General features: G+C 54.9%; 1 long non-coding RNA gene across 1 annotated transcript; it reads right to left on the bottom strand.

Moving 5' to 3' along the window:
* Positions 1-210: 210 nt before the first annotated feature.
* Positions 211-21404, bottom strand: LOC130040498 (uncharacterized). The gene is made up of 3 exons (XR_008794997.1): positions 21163-21404; positions 9198-9231; positions 211-294 (listed from the first exon to the last, which is right to left on the bottom strand). It is a non-coding gene; the product is annotated as an uncharacterized LOC130040498 (long non-coding RNA).
* Positions 21405-21933: the final 529 nt, after the last annotated feature.

Here is a 21933-nt window from a genome sequence, read left to right as displayed (position 1 = left end):
GCTGGCGGCGCGGCGGGTGAATTGTCCCAACTGGGACCCGCCCTGACGCCTTGCCTCAGGCAGGGCAGGGACATCCACAAGGCCTGGGCAGAGCGGGCAGGGTCAGTGGTCACAGGTGCCAGAGAGAACCAAGTGGTGTTTGCGTGCGTGTGTATACACACACACACACACACACACACACACACACACACACACACCGGCTCACTCTTACCTCCAACATCGGCCGGGCACTGTCATGGACAGACAAAATATGCGTCACTTTGTTCTTGCTCAGTTGCTCTGCATCCCTGGCATCTGTCGAAGAAGGAAAAAGATGGGCCTTTATTTGTCTTTTCATTTAATATTTTTAAATTGAACCGCTATGAGGTACACAGTTACAAAGCCGTGCATGGCTGGGTTTCACTCATACAATGTTCCAACACTTGTTCCTCCACCAGGGGACATTCCCCATCACCAATGTCCTCAGTTTCCCTCCTGCCACCCCCCCACAAACCCCCCAGCCTGCCTGTAGAGCAAGTATGTTCCTTCTTTCTCTCTCTCTCTCTCTTTCCTTTTGGGCATTATGGTTTGCAAAATAGGTACTGAGAGGTTATCAGGTTTGTTCCTTTACCTACTTTCAGCACTCAGCTCTTATCCCGAGTGAATGACATTTTAAAGCCATTTGCAGATAAATTCTTCCTAGAACTCAGCCATGAAAAAAAAAAAAAACCACAAAATGACTTGCGGATTTTTCTTCTCTGGGAACTTCACTAAGGATGGTGACTGAAAGAATCTAGATTTACGAAATTTAGGGCTATTGCTTTGTATACATTTTGAAGATAATTGAGTTTGTGTCTGCTAGGCACACCTTGGTACACATGGACCACTGAAAACTTGAAATGCAATTAGATTAATAAACATACTAATCGTGAACCACTTAAAGAAGTGATCCTATGAAATGCTTGTGGTTAAGCTTTGCTCAGTGTGTACACTCAGAGTAACTTTTTACATGGAAAATAATACATTTTTAAAAAAATAGTTTTGAACGATCTCTTTATTCTTTAGCAATCGAAGTTAAAAGTAAGCAAAACCCGTTCTATGGAAGAGAGAGGTCTCCTTTAGGAGGTGGAGTAGTGAACAGTAAAAGGTTTTTTCTTTTAGGTTGCTTTCTCATGCGTGTTGTACAGAAACGGTTCTAAAGATGAACTAGAAGAAACACCAGCCTTGGCCCTGCAGCCCACTGATGAGTCCAGGCCCAGCACCGTCCACTTAAGGACAAGAGAGCCAGGCCCCTCCTTGCAAACGTCACCCCTAGCACCCTTACATCCACAGCAACGCAGAGGTACCCGCCCCTCTTGCAGCTCTTGCAGCCTTCAAGGAGCTCTTCAGCCCTGCAAAGCTGGAAGGAAGGGACAGTTTAGCCGGAGTGCCCCGATTCCCACTGTGCATGTGCAGCCCTTGGAACTCCTGCGCAGACCGGGAGCCGCCATATTGAATGGCGGCCCCCCAGGGAGTCGCCATATTGAAAGGCAAGGAGTCGCCATGTTGAAAGAACCCGGGCAAGCCGGGACAGGCGCGGGACTTGGGGAGCTCAAGGAGGAGCACAGACGAGCCGGGGCAGCACACCAGGGAGAATCCACGCCCCACGGAGATGGGCCTGTGACAACCAGGACAAAGATGTGACCAGACCGGATAGAAGGCACGACCGTCCGGATTCTGATTCTGCCCAGGATTTGCATGCGAACGATCAATGTTTTTGGTGGTGCTCGGGGATCACTCCTGGTAGTGCTCCAGGGACCCTGTGGGGCGCTGGGAATCGAGTCTGGGTTGGCCACGTGCAAGGCAAACGCCCTGCCTGCTCTACTCTTCATCCAGCCTCTATTCAGTTTTTATTTTATTTATTTATTGCTTTTGGGGTTATACCCAGCGATACACAGGGGTCACTCCTGGCTCTACACTCAGGAATTACCCCTGGCGGTGCTCAGGGGACCCTATGGGATGCTGGGAATCGAACCCGGGTCGGCCGCGTGCAAGGCAAATGCTCTACCTGCTGTGCTATTGCTCCAGCCCCTCTATTCAGTTTTTATTTTTATTTTATTTTGGCCTTTTGGGTCACATCTGGCGATACACAGGGGTCACTCCTGGCTCTGCACTCAGGAATTACCCCTGGCGGTGCTCAGGGGGACCATATGGGATGCTGGGAATTGAACCCGGGTAGGCTGTGTGCAAGGCAAACACCCTACCCGCTGTACTATTGCTCCAGCCCCTCTATTTGGTTTTTAAACATCCACTTTATTGAGATAAATCACATACTGTATATAGATACATGTTTTTGCAGTGCCCAGGATCGAACCCAAGGCCTCACACCCAAAAGCAAGGGCTCGAGCAGTCCTGAATCCCTGCCCCCAAATTCAACCTTTGAGAGCGCACGATTCGATGGTCTTTAGTATCCTCACAGAGTTGTGAAACACTCACAAGCTGACTTTAGGACATTTCTCTCACCCCGTAAACATGCTTGAAATGCATGCAAGAGTGTGATCCGGCAAGAAAATCTGATACCGTTGAATCCACCAGCAGGCCACCAGATACCACCACCCGGATTGCAGGACCCCAGGAACACGGAAGCAGCTCCAGCCGGGGTCTGTGCATTCCTCGGTTCATTCATTAGGTGCTCTCTGCAGAGACCGACCTGCTTTGCTCTTCATGACTTTTAATCAGGGAAGGCTGCCTGGAGGCTTCCTACCAGCAGAGGCACTGCAGAGGAGACCCTGGCCACAAGAGTCACTGGCATGGACATGTGTGTACAAGGCAGTGAGTTTCCTATCAGCCCCCACAGAACTGGGGGGAAGCTGGCTCGGAGGAAGACCTTCTTCCAAATACTGGTAACTTCAGGACAGAAATTTGTCCTTTGCCGTTCAATCTGAGGACGCCGGTCTGAGCACTGTGAGGGAATTCATGCTCCAGTCTCCTATGGCCACAGAGATTGAACAGGCGCAAACAGTCCTAACTCTGGGAAATGCCAGAGACGCTACAGAAAATAACCTAGTCCAGGAGGTCAAGTTCAACTGCCTTTGCACTAACCGAACAAAAATACACTGGAAGAAGCATTAGAAATGAATTTTATCAGTTAGAAATGGAATGTAGAAAATTAAAAAAAAAAAAAGAAAGAATGTTGGGGCTGGAGAGACAGCACAGCGGGTAGGGCGTTTGCCTTGCATGCGGCCGACCCAGGTTCGATTCCCAACATCCCATATGGTCCTCTGGGCACCGCCGGGAGTAACTCCTGAGTGCAGAGCCAGGAGTAACCCCTGTGCATCGCCGGGTGTGACCCAAAAAGAAAAAAAAAATTGACAGTGATCTCCAATCATTAAAAAAAAAAAAATGTTACCACCACTAGAGCTTGTGGAAGGAAAAAAAAAAAGCTGGGGAGGTGTTTAGTCTACACCTGGCTCTGCGCTGAGACTACTCCTGTTTCTGTGCTCAGGAGTGACTCCTGGCAGGGCTCAGGAAACGTGTGGCATCAGGGATGAAACAGAGGCCAGCAGGATTTAGGGAAGATGCTTTGTCTCCTACACTACCCCCTCCAAAGCCTCCGCCTTTTTTTTTTTTTTTTGAAGTGCAGGGAGGGAGGGGAGGTTAGGGAGGTTGAGCTTGTAAAATTTAATACACAGAAACACAGAAACCTCATTTAAATGAGGTTTCATACTCTTGCAATCAGCAACATGCTGGTACCTCCCCTGGGGATGTGCCCTTCCCACCAAGAGGTTAAAAGCAGGCGGTTCCTCTTTGCCAGCCACTGCCCAGCCAATGAGAGGGTGCCACAGGCCAACAAAAGCAGCCAGCCTACATCACACTCCCCGTTTCCTCCAATGATCTCTTTGCTTACGGGAGTCCCTCAGAGGTCTGTCTAAGTTGGACTGGGCTTTGGTTCTGGGGAAAAAAAAAAAGCATGCCACTATCTCTTAGAGAGACTTGATCTCCAAGTTACCCTTGCTCTTCTTCCCAAGCTCATGTTGAAATAACTGATGGATTTTTGTGTGAGCTTCACCTGCTCTAGAAATGCAGAGCCTGGAGGAGAGATCACTGTGTCATTGTCATCCTGTTGTTCATTGATTTCCTGGAGCAGGCACCAATAACGTCTCCTTCGTCCTAGCCCTGAGATTTTAGAAAGGGCCACATTTGAGGCTCTTTCAGGGTCAGGAGAATGAGACCCGTCATTGTTACTGGGTTTTGGCGTATTGAGTACGCCACGGGGAGTTTGCCAGACTCTCTGCCATGCAGGAAGGATACTTTCGGTAGCCTGCCAGGTTCTCCAGAATAAGTAGATAATAAGAGAGAATGACTTTCCAATATCCACTGCCGAGAGAGAGAGAGAGAGAGAGAGAGAGAGAGAGAGAGAGAGAGAGAGGAAGAGACAGGGAGAGAGGGAGAGAAAGATGGAGAGAGACAGGGAGAGAGACAGGGAGAGACAGGGAGAGAGGAAGAAAGACAGGGAGAGAGATGGAGAGAGACGGAGAGAGAGAGAGAGAGGGAGGGAGGGAGAAAGAGGGAGAGGGAGAGAGAGAGAAAAAGAGAGAGAGGGAGAGATATCGTGCAAGATGGCAGCTAGGGAGAGAGGGCAGCAGAGGGCCATCCCCCTCTGTACAAAGGGACCCAGTTCCTCTGCTGTGACCCCGAACCCCAAACCATATCTGGAGTCAATTCCTAAACAACTGTTGCCTCCCCAGTTAAGAATGTGCTGACGAACGGTAGGACCTTCCGACTCTTTTGCAGCGAGAGTTCCTCAAAGGACCGAACCCCGTTCGGGGAGGGTGAGAATGGGTTCAACCGTCAGCCTTAGAGCGCCAGCGTGAGGGACCAACATCTACATCAGATGGTGGAACAAGAACTTGGATGCTGGTTTGGCGGAAGGGACATCCAGCGCGATGGAGACGCAGGCCTGTATCACTTGGGATGTGCTCTGTCGTGGTGACAGTAATGATGCTGATGGCCCTGACTGCCATTAACTGCTCGTCAGCCATGACTCTGAGCACTTTATGCCGCCTGGTCCTTCTAGCAAAGGGGCAACTCTTATTTCCACACTGTAAAAGTAAAAACTAAAACAAAGCAAGACAGGAGAGATAGGACAGGGATCACGGTGCTCCCTTGGCCCACAGCTGACCTCGGCTTGATCCCTGGCACGAGTGCCTCTGAGAGTGACCCCTGAGCACTGGACCAAGACTCAGACCTGAGCACTCTGGGAGTGGCCCCAAACACAAACCGACACCCAGGACAAAACAGTAAAAGTGAGAAATAGCAGAGCCAGGATTTGGCAAAAAAGGAACAGGGCAGAGGATGGAAACGGATCCACTCAAAGGCTGAGCTCACCGACAGCTCACGCGCGGCTCCAGAAGTCACTGTAACATATCCGAATGGCTACGCCTAGACGTCACTAAATTATATTTACTGACTCCAGCTTGGCCTCCTCTCTGGGCATCTCCCTGGCAGACAGAGAACAAAAGCTCCGAGGACCTGCACATGAGCAGCCTGCTGTCCGTTTGGCTGGGCTTCTGTGGACGTCTTCGAACCCCATGGGCCTCCTCGGTCAAGGGACGGCGGGGAAGGAAGCCTCGCACCCCTGCACGGCCCCTCCACTTGGGCAGAGACGCCGCCAAACTCTAGCGCCTCCCCAGAGAGAGGCTCTCGCTTGAGACAGCCTGGGCTTCTCTGTGGATTTTCCTCTGATGGAAAAGTCACCAGATGATGCAAAAAATAAAAAAAATAATAATAATAAAAAATTTAAGATTCAATTAAAAAAAAAGTTGAGGGGGCAAAAACGGGAAACTTGTAAAATGACACGTAAAGGATCGGCAGGAGGGGGGAGGAGGGAAGGGAAATGGGGAAGGAAAGAGGAGAGGGGAGGGGAGAGGAGAGACCGTTCAATGAGTGGATGTCGGATACCACCAGCAAGGCCTGGTGGCCGCACCAGCCACACTCTGGAAAAGGAAGATCTCGGAGAAGGTGGAATGTGAGCTCCCGGACGAGCCTCACCCAAGAGGGAACCAGCAGAAAAACCCAGGGATGCGGGACCCGCGACTGAGATCTCCAAGCCCACTTGGATCAGGACTGGGCCTCCTCCCCCCAGCTCCCCGGTTTTCCAGTAGCTTGGCAGTCACGCCCCTAAACTGCCCCCGGGTGCCATATAATCTCATCAATTGGCTGAGATCCAGGGACTATAAACCAAAGCTCCTGGAAGTAAGCGACACAGAACTTCCTGGGGCGCACGGCTGCATTTGCGGCCGAGCAACCTCTTACACTCTAGATCACTTACGTACCAAAGCAGCCCACATTCGTTTGGTTTCAGTATACTTGCTTGTGTTCTCTTATGTATGGGCTTAAATGTCTCCAGGATGCAGTGCGACAACCATCGCACACTTCCCTCTCATTGTGGTGGGAAGGTGCTCGGTGGTGGTGGAATTGGTGTTTGAATATTATCTGCAATCGACTATTGGGAACTACTTTATGAAAATAAAATATATAAAAAGAATGTGAGCTTCGTCTGAACGCTCTCTGCCAGAGGCAGCCAGGTCCCCATGGGCACAGGCTACTGGTCACTTGGAAAGAGAAGAAAGTCATGTGGACAGCTGGGTCCACTCGCTGGCAGGTAGAAGCATCTCACCCTGGCCTTCCACCAGGCACACTCGCCACCATCACGGGTTTTTGGGGCTCCCATCTCCCCCCCCCCCCCAGCACTGTCCACTGAGTCCCGATGGGCGGGTACAGCAGGTCTCACACTAAGGGCTGCACTGTCCACTCACACATGGTCCCAGGTCGGGGCCACCCTCATCTGGGCTGTGCCATGTGTCTGTGGGCACAGGGCATCTGGCTCCGGGGCTTTGGGGTCAGGGGACTCCTCGGTAGGACACAGCTTCTCTGGGCTCTGCAGCTGCCCATTAGGGACAGGACACGTGTCCGATGGCCTCCCAGCATGCAGACCGGATGTCTACCCCGTGGCATGGACGCGTTCTTTCACCAGCAGCAGGTGGAAACGTGGCCCTTCCCTCCAGCCTCTGACGTGGTCCGCACTCATGTCTTTCCGGTAACCCTAACCCTGACCACAGCCAACATTCGATGGTGCCGCCACACCCCCAGCTGGACAGACCAAGGCGTGGGCTGCCAGGGAGCATGAATCAGGAGATGCCGGGGACCCTCAGGTTTCTTCCACATCAGAGAATAGGTCTGGGCGCCCGTGGAAGGGGCCAGTACACGCAATGTAGGCGTTGGGGGGCACTGCCTTTTTTTGGTTTGTTGCTTGTTTTGTTTTTTTGTTTTGTTTTGTTTTGTTTTTGCTTTTTGGGTCACACCCAGCGATGCTCAGAGGTTGCTCCTGACTCTGCATTCAGGAATTACTTCTGGTGGCGCTTGGGGGACCCAATGGGATGCTGGGGATTGAACCCAAGTCGGCCGCGTGCAAGGCAAACGCCCTACCTGCTATCCTATCGCTCCAACCCCAGCACTGCCATTTGGAGCGTGCCAACCCAGCTCCCGTGCCTTTCTACCTCGAAGAATTGATCCTAAACTCCGTCCCCGGTCATCAAGCTGTTCCCCCGCGCCCCCTCCCCTCCTGCCCCGAGAGAGAGAGAGAGAGAGAGAGAGAGAGAGAGAGAGAGAGAGAGAGAGGTTAATAATAACTGAGTAAATAACCCCCCGGAGACGCTGGCCCTTTGATATGTCCCACAGGCCCGAGGCCCGACCACAGAGGCCGGCCGCTGTTTTCAGAACGACAGAGCTTACTAATTTGGGAACTCCGGGGCTATTTTTTAACGTGTTCTCGCGGCATTAGCACCTGTCAGCTCCATGTCCCTTGGCTTTCTGGGTGGGGGGGGTGCAAAGAGCAGCCGGGGGCCTGCTGGGGAGGGGGAGGAAAGGGGTCCCCGGGGTGGGGGGGTGTGCACAGCTGGGACGGGCGTCCTGGCGGCTGGTGAGGGAGGAATCCCCAAGGTGGGCCGGACTCTGAGCCGCCTCCCAGGTCAGACGTGTTGGTGCCGTTTCCTCGGGTCACCCCGCCCTACCCCGTGCCAGCACGCCCGCTCTCCCACGGCAGCTGAGTGCCACGTGTCTATGTGGACGTCATACGGCGTGGGGCAGGGTCTGCCTGCCCCCACCCCGCGCTTGGACGCCAAGTGCCCGCTCACACCGGGGGCCCCGGGAGCGCCCCGGAGCAGGGCCAAGAAGCTGAGCCCTGGCAGTAGATGTGGAACCATCCGGGATGGCATCACCTTTCCTGCGGGGTCTAAAGACCTGGTCTCAGAAAACAGAGTGCCGGTGACGACAAACCACGGGCCCTGAAAGCTGACAAGTCAGGCTGCGGCTTGCTCATTACGGGGGACCCTATGGGATGCTGGGGATTGAACCTTGTGGCGCCTGCTTCTCGTTATGGGGCCACGGACTCCCTAGCAGTGCTCAGCAGCGTTGAGGGGTCTCCTCCCTGCCGCAAGCAGCCCACCAGGACCCGGGAGGCAGAACTGCCTGGGCCCGCAGTGGGGGGCAGGACATGCGGGCAGAGTCTGAGTCGCCTGCATGTCCTGCTCCGGTGCCGGAGCCCCGCAAGCAGGCGGCCTGACGCTGCAGCCAGGGGGTCTGTCCGGAAGCCGGAAGGGCCACGCTGCCCCGAGTGTGCCCAGGTGCCTCTTCCAGGCCGGGCCTCGCCTCTGCACAGCCACACCCTGACTCAGCCCCACGCGAGCAGGAAACCAGTGCTCTCCCAGGGGTGGGAAATCTCCCCTTGGTGAAGGCGACTCGAATCCCCACCAGCCAGCCCAGGGCGAGGCAGGTAGAGGGAGCCGGGGAGACAGAGAGTTGGGCCAGCCTTAGAGGGGACGGGACTGCGGCCCGGCTCTTCGGGACATCGTGCTTGGAGAACGGCACGACGGTCAGGAAATGCTCTCGGCACAGTCCAGCCACAAAAAAAGGACAAATATTACATCACTCCCAGAAGACAGAACAGGGAGTGGTGACTTGTGTGTGTGTGTGTGTTGTGTGTGTGTGTGTGTGAGAGAGAGAGAGAGAGAGAGAGAGAGAGAGAGAGAGAGAGAGAGGCCCATGAGGAGGGGACTGTCGAATGGGTCCATCTGTTTTCCATCAGGCGTGGCTTGGTGGGGGTCACCACGGAGTCAGGCCACGGGACGGGGCACCCTGCCGTGGGTCCCCGCGGTAAGGACAGGGATAGCGAAGCTCACCTTTGAAGTTGCCGATGTACAGCCCGGGCAGGATCTGAGGAGAGAGAGACACGAGTGAGCATCACAGCGGGAACTGACGGAGTTTCCCACAGGGCCACAGCCCGGGCCCAGAGGAGACAGTGGGGGTCGCAGTCACTGGAGCGCCACCGGCCTGTCCTGGGCCTCACCACCAGGCACCTGCCGGTACCCGTGGACCATGATGCCCCTAACCCCCCAGGGCCTCCAGAGCTCCCAACATCCGGAGTCTAGACCCTCACCTGAGACCACCCCACGCGCACACACATACACGCACACACACATACACACGCATGCACACACATGCACGCACACATATGCACACACATGGACACACATGCACCTACACACATGCGTGCACACACACACACACACACACACACACACACACACACACTTTCTCTCCCCGCAACCCGCACACTTCCGCTTCTCTCAGTCTGACCAGCAAACCTGCCCCTCGCAGTCTGAGGTCGTCCCAGTGGGGACCAGCCGTCACAGAGTCATGCTGCTTTCTCCATCCCATCCCTGACCCAGAGCCCGCAGGGAGCGCATCCCAATGTCCTCAGGCCTCTGTGCTCACACACAGCCAACCCCAGCCTGACCTGCGGCCAAATGCCACCGGGAGTGGCCCTTGGGCACAGGGTCAGGAATCAGCCCTGAGTCCAGCCTGGTGGCGGGCCCCCTCCCTCAATATGAACTGTATACACATACGTTCAGAAGAACACTCATTTGCTTCAAAAAAAAGTGTACTTCTAGGCAGAGGTCCTCAAAGCAGACACCCAGCATCCCTGGATGTGCAAACCACTCTTATTCTGGGATCAGGTGACTGGTGAATGAGTGAAGCATGTGAGTGCTCCGTGAGTGGCCCCCAGGACCGGTCAGCACTGCCCCGGTGACCCCCACACTGACAGGCCCTGAGCAGAGCTGGGTGGCCAGGCTGAGGAAGAGCCTGCTGGTGCCCTGGGCACCGCTGCTGGTGGCCTTACCACGTGAGTCTGGTGCCAGACACAGTACAGGGGTCAAGCCATCACCTCATGGGCCGCCACTTCCGCCATGACCCTGGCTCCACCCAGGCACCACGTGTGGTCCCCCGAGCAGCGTTAGGGGGGGTCACTCCCGAGCACAGAGAAGGACCAGCCCCTGAGCACTGCCAGGTCCTTCTGCCCACCCGAATTCAAGACAAACCTGTCCCCTACGTAGCAGCCTCCATATGGAACGGCTCAGGGTTTGGAGCTGGAACTGGGCTATTTTTCACAAAGCTCCTCCCCTGCCTGGGGTCTGCCTGGCGATCCCCCCACCCACTGCAGGGGCACGTGAGTGAGTGGCAGCAGGGTTGAGCCGAGGCCGCCTGCTTGGACCCGCTTCCCCTCCCGTGAGTGACAGAGGGGACCGTGGAGGCGGGGAAGAAAGGCGCCAGGCCCCGGGATTCTCAGGCAGCCTGGGCAGGAAACTGACCATCCCCCAGCTGACCCCATACCCGGGAGGGCAAGTCAGCTCCGAGGGAACCCAGCGGTTGGCTGTCTCCCAAGGGACCCCCGGACACACACAGGCTCTATCGCCCGGCCAGGTGAGGCCATTTCCTGGAGGTAGGGGTCAGTGTCCACTGTCAAGTGGACAGACCCTAAAAAGGGCCCCCTCAATTGGTGTGATTCTCCCGGGAGGAAGGGCGGAGGACGCCCCATCCATCTTGTTTGCAAGCGTCAGAAATAATTCAAGTGCCTCCCGGAGAAACAGCAGCTGGGTTCCTGGCAGCTGCTGACGGCTCCGGGCACGTCCCTGGGCCCTGCCCGTTCCTCATGCTCGGAGGTGGCCTGGCCTGTGAGCGGGCACCGGAAGCATGAGCCTCTGGCCCGCCTGGACTGCCACGCCCGGGCTCCCCGCAGCCCTCTACCGGGTGCTGGCCAAGAAGTCCAGACCCCAGTTTACGAAGAACCTTCCCGCCCGGAAACCCAAGCCAGTGCTCCTCCTCTGTCCAGTCCCACGGCCCATGGGATTTGAAGGCATTCCCCGCCTTCGCCGTGCCTGTGCAAATCTGCTTGGCACCACCGGGGGTCCCTCTCACTGGTCACCAAGTCTCTGTCCCCCCGGAAGAGTCTCCCCGTCATTCCCAAGAATCCTTCTTTGCCACCACTGGCCACAAGTGCCCTGAGATTCACAGGCTGAGCGTGCTGCTGGCCGGAGTCACCGAGGACACGGCAGTGGCCTCCTGGGAACAGCTATCCCACGCCAGACCCACACTGAGAGCCGGGGACGCAGGCCTAATGGAAAGGCCCGGGGAGGAAGGAAGGAGGTGACGCAGCCGTTCTGAAATCCTTGAGGACATCCAGGAGGCAGTGACGCCCCCAGGGGATGCCTGAGAAGGGGGCAGGAGAAGGAGGGCTGCTCAGGGGAGCACAAGCCCGGCGAGAGGACTCGGGGCGGTGGATGCTGGGAGCATTGTGGTCCCCAGGAGCCCCTGAAGGTCACTTTGACACCTGTCTGCACTTCTCTATAGGGCCTGGCTTCCCACGCACCTCCCTTCATTCTTGGGGCACCGGGATGTGGCCGCAGTACAGGGGTCGGGTCGTCCCCCTATGAAGCCACTGCCGCCAGGACCCTGGTTCCACTCGGGCTCCACAGATGGTCCCCTGAGCACCGTCAGGGCTGACTCCTGAGCACAGAGTCAGGAAGACCCCCTAAGCACTGCCAGTTACTTCTGCCCACCCCACCACCCAAACTCACACACACACACACAAAAACTTCTGATTTCGAGAAAAGCCCCACGCCTACCTAGCCAGCCTCCATATGGAATGGCTCAGGGGTCTTGGGGCTACTCCTAACTCTGTGCTCAGGGGGTGTCTGGGTGGGTGGGTGCTGACTCAGGTCTCCTGTGGCCAAGCCCGCACTCAGCCTGCGGAAAAACTCCCGCCCACTTCTGACTGGTTAAGTCCAGTTTTGCTTTTCTGCTTTGTACAGTTACTACTTTCTCTATTACATGTGAACTATTACCTTGATATTCATTTTTGTTTTGAATGAGAAGCCTTTTATAAAAAAAATTTTTTTAAATGGTATTGATTTACCATTGATATCACATAACTGCCGCGGAAGTGGCTTCTTCCTGCCATGTGGCCTGTTTGGGCCCTTCTTGTTTCTTTCTTGGAGAAGATCTCCCCATCATTTAGGGTCTCTCCTGGGCACTCTCAAACGGACAACCTCCTGGGGCCAGAGAGACAGCCCACGTGCCTTGCATGCAGCCAACCTGGTGTACATACGGCCCCTGAGCACTGCCAGGAGTGATCCCTGAGCACAGAGCCAGGAGTGATCCCGGAGCACCATGAGGTGCGGTCCCCAAGCCAACATGTGGACATACATAAGCCGTGCAGTGAACAGATAACTTTGTGATTTTCTGGCCATTTGAGGCCCCTTCCTGAGTATGGAAATCCTCCTCCCACCAGCCCCAACTGCGGAGAGCAGGGCCCGGCTCTTCCCATGGAAGCCAGAAGTGGACAGTGTAACGGCCGTCCAGTCGTCCTGGACTCCGTGGCAGGCTCTGGCGACAGAGCGGTGGAAAGACCAGCAGGTCCCCGTGAGCAGGGGAGGTTTCCTTCCACAAAGGGATGAACTACAGGGCGATGTAAGAAGTGAGGGAGGAGCAGAACAAGGCCAGGGAGGTGTGAAGACGGGAAGAGTGAAGGCCAGGAGGTGGGACTCAGCCCCTTTCTGCCCTGGGTGGGCTTTGGTAGGGGTCTGTGATGGCCAGGCCCGCAATACGGGCATCTTTGTTCGAGTCACGTTATCCCAGAGAGATGCCTGGAGCAGAGTGCTAGCAACCGAGAGGGCTGGACCTAATGAAAATCAAAGAGGCAATGACCAAAAAAAAATAATAATAATTGCAGATGCTCTCTCCATGTGCATGTAAATATTTGTAAGTCCCTTCAAGAGAGTTCAGAGTTGTGCCTCTCAATGCTTAACTGTTTTCCAAACCAGGGGAGAAAACTAGAGTTTCCAAGGCTGGCAAAAAAAGAGAAAAGCAGATTGTCCAATCCCTGTTTCTTTCTGGAGTTTCTTTTCATTCAGACTTAGAAAACATGAGGCTGAAGGAAGGCTGGAGGGCCCAGCCACTGGTACGGAAGATACGTTTTTAGGTGCAAAGAGAATAAATAAAAAAAGGCTCACAAATACTCAAGCTTCTATACCACCAGTCAGCTTCATGATTCAAATTTAAAAAACTTTAAAAAAAGAAATAATATTGGTGAATTCCCCAATATTAGTGTCGGTGGTGATGCCCAAGAGCAGAGAGAGAGAGAGAGAGAGAGAGAGAAAAAATGAAATGAATCATTTTCTAGCAGAGAGATGGTCTCGCAAAGAGGTGGGGGTAGAATAACGCTCATCTGGGACAAATTGGTCAACCAGAGAATTCACCAAGTGGAATGCAGGTAGAAGAAAGAACACAGTGTGAGTAAAATCATCTCCACCCAGGAAGAAGGCAGGACAGATCACGGGATGGGGGTGGGGGGGTGGGGGGTGGGGAGGGACCTTCTAGCTACAACATGGAAGTGTTTCATCACTCCAAAGGAGCCAGCGCCAAGTAGCCCTGAGTCATCTTCAGGCTTCAGAATCAACTCGTCTTCTTCTCTGCCCGGGCTGCTCTTCCAGGGACAGTTCCGGGGAGGCCCTTCCCTTCCCGCCAGCTTCTCTGGCCTGCTTTTCGCCTGTATTAGCACCCCGAAGACAGTGCGACCTTTCTTTCTTTCTTTCTTTCTTTCTTTCTTTCTTTCTTTCTTTCTTTCTTTCTTCCTTCCTTCCTTCCTTTCTTTTTCTTTCTTTCCTTTCTTTTTAAATTTTTATTAGTGAAACACCATGAGGTACAGTTGTAGACTTACAAATTTTTGTGCTTGGGTTTCAGTTATACAACGATCGAGTACCCATCCCTCCGCCAGTGCCCATTCTCCACCACCACTGACCCCAGTATCCCTCCCACCACCCATCCCCTCCCCCATCCTACCCTGCCTCTGTGGCAGCCTTACTTTCTGATCAACCTGCATGGCCAACTTCCTGCACTCTGTCCCCCAACAAGTTTGTCATGGAGTCTGGCCCCCGCAGAAGTACATCACTAAGTTTAAAAAAAAAATGATGGAACACAGAGCACAGAACCAGCGAAGATGGGCCCTGGAATGTGGCTGGTGAAAACAGAGGTTTGTTTTCTGTTTTCTGAAAAGAACGCCTGGGACAGCAGTAGCTGGGGTGGGGGCCATTGTGCCCATGGCATCCGACCCACGCCAGCACAAAACCAAACCCTCGGCCGCAAACAAAGCACTTGAGCCCGGGGACTCCAGCTTCTATGGCAGGAAATAGTTCTGAGCTTATTTTTTAAACATTTCACGTCTACTTCAGGATGTCATGGAATCTACCACCACCACCCAAGCTGATGGGAGAGATAAAATTCCTGATCAACCAGCAGTGCAGGGGTGTGGGCGGGGAGCGCTTAAGTCTTCCTTGATAAGAAAACACTCACAAAGCATGGAGGAGGAGAAAACTTTTGGCAGAGTCCCTGAAGGGGGACACGGCACAGAGTCTCTGCCTGCCGTCTGGGCAGGGATCTAACCTGTCTGCGGGTTAAAACTTGAGGATGAGAAGAGGAATCTGAGAATACTTTTTGTGTGCCTTTAAACACTGCCTTATGGGGGCTGGAGTGATAGTACAGCAGGTAGGGCGTTTGCCTTGCACACGGCCGACCTGGGTTTGATTCCCAGCATCCCATATGGTCCCACAAGCATCGCCAGGAGTAGTTCCAGAGTGCAAAGTCAGGAGTAACCTCTGTGAATCCCTGGGTATGACCCCCCCCCCAAAAAAAATTGCCTTTATGCTTCTGTATGGTATGAAATCATTCATGAATTCATTCTTTTCGAGCGATAGCACAGCGGGTAGGGCATTTGCCTTGCATGAGGCCGAGTAGGCTGACCTGAGTTCAATTCCTCCACCCCTCTTGGAGAGCCCGGCAAGCTACCAAGAGTATCCCTCTCTCACAGCAAAGCCTGCCAAGCTCCCCATGATGTATTCGAGATGCGAGACACAGTAACAACAAGTCTTACGATGTTACTGGGCCCGCTCAAGTACATGATGAACAACGGGAGGACAGTGACAGGGACAGGGATGAAATCAAGGGTGAGGCTGATTTCCTACTGGCATGCAGAAAAGACCAGGGCCACCAGTGTGTTCTGTCCCTCGATGCCCCAACTCAGCATGGACACAGAGGCGGTGTCCGCTTCACCCTGTGGCAGGCTCGCTTCCTGCAGACAGACCCTCTGGAAGCTGCCGGGGACCAATCCGGGAGGCGGGGGTCTTCTTGCTTCTCATTCACATCTTACTCCATGATCCGCCTGGGTGCCTTGACTGTGGGGGGACGTTCAACGTCAGTTTGATGAAAGGGGAAGACAGCGGGTCACAGGAAGCTGCCTGCCTTGTGGAAACAGCAGCATCTGACTGGAAAGTCTGACCTTCAAGCACCACCAATTTTAAATTTCAAATTTAAGCTGACGCACCCCTCCTCCCGCCACCTCCCCCACCTGCAAGCGTCACCACCACCACCAGCACCACCACCAACCCCCCCCCCTACTCACCCCCCCCCCACACACCCACCACCACCATCATGATGCAACAAGGTTGGGGAACCTTTTAGCCACATGCTGCTCTTTTGATAGTGACTGAGTTCTAGACCACACAGGGCTTAGGAGATTGTGAGAAGAAAAATAGCAGCTTGGTGGTTCTCCGCGTGCCGTGATTTTACTCCCCCCCCCAAAGGGCGTCAGGCAAGGGCTGGAGTCTTTTCCAGCGGGCGTGGGAAGGAGGGTGTGGAGGGCTGGGATGCTGCCAAACCTCCTGTAATGCCCAGATCAGGCTGACCCCCACGGTTGGGTCCAGCCCACAATGCCCGGCATCCAGTCAATGCACTGCATCCATACTGAGCCCAGTGCCTAGGCAGGGTTGGAACCCCCTTGGTCCTTTCCCCTGGAATGCTCCGACGTTCTCAGCTGTGTCTTTATGTTCCCAAGGAGCGAAGAGACGTCCTACAGACGTGTCAACCACATCACGATCGGTGCCACCACGTTACCACTCTGGGCATGAGTCCAGGAACGCGGGCAGTGTAGAAAAATGTCCCCTGATAAATCCTCATGTGCTTCTTGCAAGCATCCGAGTCGGGACAGGGCAGGAGGATCATGTGACAGATTTTGGAGCAAGAGAGGAGACGAGCTTGCTCAGCTGGTTCCCCGTGGGCCCGGGCACCTGAGAAGTGGCAGCTGGGGATGTCATAGGGCTGGTGGCCGAGCAAGGTCAGGAAGCAGCCCGGGGCCTCTTCCCTGTACCCCCCTGGAGGGTGTCTTTACAGAGGTGACATGCCTGGGGAGAGGTCCCTCCCCTGGGCCTGAGCCTGGGGATTGTCTCCATTTTTGCCAGGCAGGTCACTTTGGCAAGGCACCAGGCCGCGGGAGAGGTCACCAGACCAGGCAGCCAGAGAGAGACCCCATGTCCTGCCCCAGAAATGGCAAAGGTCCAGCCCACTCCCAGGGCCTGCCTGCGGGGTGATCAGAAGCTGACACAGAGCTTGGGCCTGGATACTATTTGGTGTGATGGGGGCATTTAAGCCCCCAAATCGGGCACTGCGGATTGCAACACTGGGTATAGCCTCCCCACACTCCTCCTCCCCCCAAAATAGACCATCTGAGGGTTCAGACCCTTGAGAAAATTGAGTCAACTTGGAGTTTTCAAAGGCTCCACGAAGACCTGACATTTGCATGCAAGGGCCGGCCTGCTTCAACCCTCACCCCATGCAAGCTATTTCCTGGACTGCCCTTTAGCGTTTCTGGGCTGTGGCCGCGAGCCAGACCACCTGGCTGGGAGCTTGGCCCCTGCCACTCACCAGCTGCGTGACTGGAGGCCAAATGGAGGCCGGTGACCTAATCTCTGTGGCCCTCCTCCGTGAAGCAGCAGGTGGAAAGAACACCACCCACCAGGGCTCTGGGGGGCTATGCGGGGGGGGGGGGGGGCAGTTGAGTGGGGACGTGGTCAGCTCCCCAAACAGGCCCCGGCGCTCCCAGGCTCGTTCTCGGCAGCTCCAGAATGCAGCTGGGATGGGCTGGCATCCGGCCGCGCAGGGGAGACTTCTGCTCTCTTCCAAGCCCGTGGCCACTGGGACCAGTTCAGCAACCTCCTACAGATACTAACTTCAACGCCAAGTCTCAGTTTTCCAGTCTGTCTAAAGAGGACAAGCCAAACTGACCTCCTGGGGGTTCAGGGAGGCGTGGGGGTGATGAAACAGCCCCGTGATAAGAGGCTCCAAAGTGAGAGACCTTACTGCTGTCTTCTATCTCCTGCTCATCTCAAACAAGTCGTGGAAACCGCAGTAAATCCTGATGCTCTGTGTTAAGGCACCCGGCACACCCCCCTGAGAGCACGCTGTTCAGCCATACAACAGTCCGGGGTGTACTGATGAGAGGATCCGCCGAGAAGATGTGAAAATTAAATAAGAACTGCTCTGTCTGCGGAAGGCAGACAAGCTAGGAGAGAGCTCAGCAGGCTGAGAGCATCCTGGCCAGCGGGCTCTCGGGGGTTCAATCTTTGCCGCTACATCCTCGCTCAAGCATTTCCCGAAACAACTCCTGATCAGAAAGCCAGGGGTATCACACCCCACCCGCAGCACCCCAAGCCAAACCAAAATCAAGTCAGATAATTCATTGGCTTTCTTTTGCCCGGGATGGGCAACTAGTCCTGGGAAACTCAGACCCACGCACAGAGGTTTTCGGTCCCATGAGGTGTTCGGTTCCAAAGACATGGCGCGTTTTTACTTATAAATGTTTCCAAAAAGCATTTCCAGGGCTGGAGCGATAGCACAGCGGGTAGGACATTTGCCTTGCATGCGACCAACCCAGGTTGGACTCCCCGCATCCCATATGGTCCCCCAAAGACTGCCAGGAGTGATTCCTGAGTGCATGAGCCAGGAGTAACACCTGTGCATCGCCAGATGTGACTCAAAAAAGAAAAGAAAAAGGCTTTTCTGTGATGAGTACCTGACAATAATCCCACCGATTCTCCAAAACGAACTTTAAAACAAGAAATAAACGGGGGGGAAGATGAAGTCTAACTTCATGTTACACAGTCAACCATGGAACGAATCTAGTTCTGGCTTTTCATTTCTGGCTTCCAGCAATCTGCTTCCCACTAATTCAATCCCGCTACTCTGGACAATGCCTCCGAGTCTCTGCTTCCAGAGAGGTCCTTTGTGGAATGACGGCCATTCTGATCTGAGCTGCATAAAGTCCCTGATATCTACGTGGCCCAAATGAGCTACAGTGTGCAACCCAGGCCCCGGAAGCCACACAGACTACCGAGGACTCAAAACACAGCCAATCCCCAAAGAAAAGGAATTGAAATCAGAGACACTTTGAAGACTTGGGACCACGACACTTAAATCAGTCCATGAATCATTTTATATATTGGCGACATTCAAACTATCAATATTCCATGTGTATTCCAAAGAAATACATTGTATCATTAAAATCAAGTTCACCTGCTTTTGACATATCTTATTGTGGCCATTACATTTTAATTTACATAAATGTGTCACGTTACATTTCTGTTGGGGCAAGTGTTGGTCTGTACTGAGGATTCTGTGAAGGCCCTTTGTGGCATTTAGTATTAGAATCATTTCCATTCTCCTCAACTAGAATTCCATCCAGATAAAAGTACGTACATACCCAATAAATATCTGTGGAATTACTGAAGTCTCTAAATCTGTTTCTCTGTCTTTGCATTGGCAACAGTGATGATATTTATATTAAGAAAATGTTTGTGTGAATAACACTGTTAGAAATTTAGGCCTTTCTTTGAAAGGTAAAAAATCATAATATGGATTATCCCTGCTTTGGCAGAAAAGCCTGAAATGTACTTTGACCCCTTGGGTCATCATTTGTATTCCTCATTAGGTTCTTCAAATTATAATAAAAGGTAAAGGTAAAGGTAAAGGCCCTCCCGTTGATCGTTGATTTGCTCGAGCGGGCCCAGTAACATCTCCATTGGAGACTTTGTTGTTACTGTGTCTGGCATATCGAATACTCTTGGTAGCTTGCCGGGCTCTCCGAGAGGGGCAGAGGAATAATATTATAATAATAATATTATTATAATAATAATTATAATAATAGTAATAATAATAATATAATAATTATAATAATAGTATTATAATACTACAATACAGTTAAGCTAGATGCAGCAAGAAAGAAGCATAAATAGCCTTCACGTAGAAAAATTGTAAAAAGAACCAAAGGAAAGCCACGGTATGGCCACAATAAACGGGAAGGCAAACAGAACATAGAGGCTATTTCTTTAGAAAGCAAAAGGCTCGGGGCTGGAGCGGTAGCACAGCTGGGAGGGTGTTTGCCTTGCACGCGGCCGACCCGGGTTCGATTCCCAGCATCCCATAGGGACCCCTGAGCACTGAGCCAGGAGTAACCCCTGTGCATTGCCGGGTGCGCCCCCCCCCCAAAAAAAAAGCAAAAGGCTCAAGGGCTGATGAAGCTGGTGGAAACAGTGCTAAGAGAACATCCTGTCTACCCAGGGATAAGTACCCTGAAAACACAGGCGCTCTCACTCTCGCTCTCACTCTGTCTGTCTCTCTCTCTCTCTCTCCTCTCTGTCTCTGTCTCTGTTTCTCTCTCTCTTACACACTCAAACACATGCTTTCCTTCCCTTCCCTAAACTTTCTGGACTCCTAACCTCTTTCTCTCTAATCAGTCTCCAGCTCAAAAGAACAAAACCTGCTGACCTAAGCAGTGAAATGAGTGAGAATCCCCCCACCCCACCCCACCCCACCCCGCACCCTGTTAGAGCCAGACAACCAGGAATCCTGCAGGGAAAGGAAGCTGACCAAGGATCATCTCTCCCAGGACCATTTCAAAGTCTTGGGGAAAGGCACTTGGCTTTCCTGGGGTGCAGGTGGGGCTTGTATATATGAAGTTTTATATATATATACAAAAACAGGCTCCAGGCACCCCTTCAACGGTGAGCGCTGGAATCTGGCACCTCCAGGGCCAGGAGAGGAGGGACTGAATCATCGAAGGCTGGTGGAGGCAGAGGCAGAGCAAGGTGGTGAGCGAGAGTGGGGCCCAGCAGAGACAGAGACAGAGAGAAGAGAGAGAGAGAAGAGCGAGGTGGTTGGTGGAAGGAGTAAGGGCCCTGCAGGTGCTCCACAGGTGTCCCTGCAGCAGGAGGGCAGGGGTCCAGCAGGAAATCAGCGTGGAAGGTGCTCCCACCCCCTGCCCTGAGCCCTCCCTAGGTATTTTTTAAAAACACATCCAGATTGGGGCGTTTGTCAACTTCTCTGTGCGTCAAGAGAGGAAAAAAAAAACGATCAAAAAAAAAAAAAACCAAAACCTCATCTGTACACACACACACAAACACACAGGAGAAAGAGGAAATCACAGACCACTCTGCACTCCAGCTTACTAGTAACGTGGGTGGTGGGGATGCTTCAAGAGCCGAGCCTGGGAGTCAAGGGGAGGGGAAAAGAGAAGAAGAAAAAAAAAAGAAGAAGCACAAGAAGAAGAAGAAGAAGAAACCACAGCCCTTCTCAGCTGAGGTCCCGGGCACAAGTGTCAACGCTTTTAAAGGGCGCGCAAGTTCCCGGCCGCAAAACGCACCGGCGGGCAGCGGGGTCACCGCCTGCCGGGAAAGGGCGGCGGCGGGGCCGGCTCCAACGAGCTGGACAGGACGATCGCGGGCCCCGGCCGCGCGGGCCGCGGGTCCGGGGGGCGGGGGGCGGGGGCAGGGGTGCACCTGGGGTGACTGACAGCGGTGGGGGCGGGGAGGGCGGGCGCCGTCGGGGCTTTCCCCGCTCCCGGGGCGCCCGGGCTGGACCGCGGGGGCCGGGGCGGGAGGGGGTGGGCGGCGCGCAGCCCCCCGCGAGCGCGAAGCACGTTACCTTGTTCATCCCATTCCCCATGGTGGCCGAGCCGAGCGGGCACCCGCGGGCGAGGAGGTGGCGGCCGCTCACCCGCGCGACTCAGGGCGACGAGCACGAGGGAGGGACGCGGGGAGGGAGGGAGGAGCGCGCGGGGCGGGCGGGGAGGACTCTCGGGCTGCACAACCGGGACACGCGCGCGCCCGCCCGCGCGCTCGCCCGGCGGCTCCTCCGGGGGCCCGGCGGGGGCCACCGAGCGCTCCCGCGGGGCCCGCCCCCGGACTTCCCGGCGGGCAGAGGCCGCGCGGTGGCCCCGGAGCGTCCCCCCCGCCCCCCACCCCCGCCGCCGGCTCCCTGGGACTTGTAGTCGCGGGATGCGCGGGTGGCCGCGACCCGCCCTTGCGGGAACCAGAGCCGGGGAGGGCGGGGGGGGGGGGGATGCGTGTGTGTGCGTGTGCAAGCACGGGGACCGTCGGTATGTGGCGGGGTGCGGGGACAGCGGGGGCGGGAACCGAGGGGGACCGCGACTCCCCGGGCCGCCGGGACCGAGCGCGCACGCGCAGCCCGAGCCGCAGCGGCCGCTTGCCCGGAGCCCCCGCGGCTGGGGGCGGGGCCTGCGGGGCTAGCTCCGCCCCCCTCTGGCCGGTGCCTGGCTGCATGGGCGGGTCCTGCGGGGATAGCTCCGCCCCCTCTGGCCGGTGCCTGGCTGCATGGGCGGGGCCTGCGGGGATAGCTCCGCCCCCTCGGGCCCATGCCTGGCTGAGGGGGCGCGGCCTGTGAGTCTGGCCTCGC

This window comes from Sorex fumeus, unplaced genomic scaffold, assembly GCF_029834395.1.
Source record: "Sorex fumeus unplaced genomic scaffold, SorFum_2.1 ptg000094l, whole genome shotgun sequence".
Lineage (NCBI taxonomy): Eukaryota > Metazoa > Chordata > Mammalia > Eulipotyphla > Soricidae > Sorex > Sorex fumeus.
This window is presented reverse-complemented; position numbering and strand designations above follow the sequence as displayed.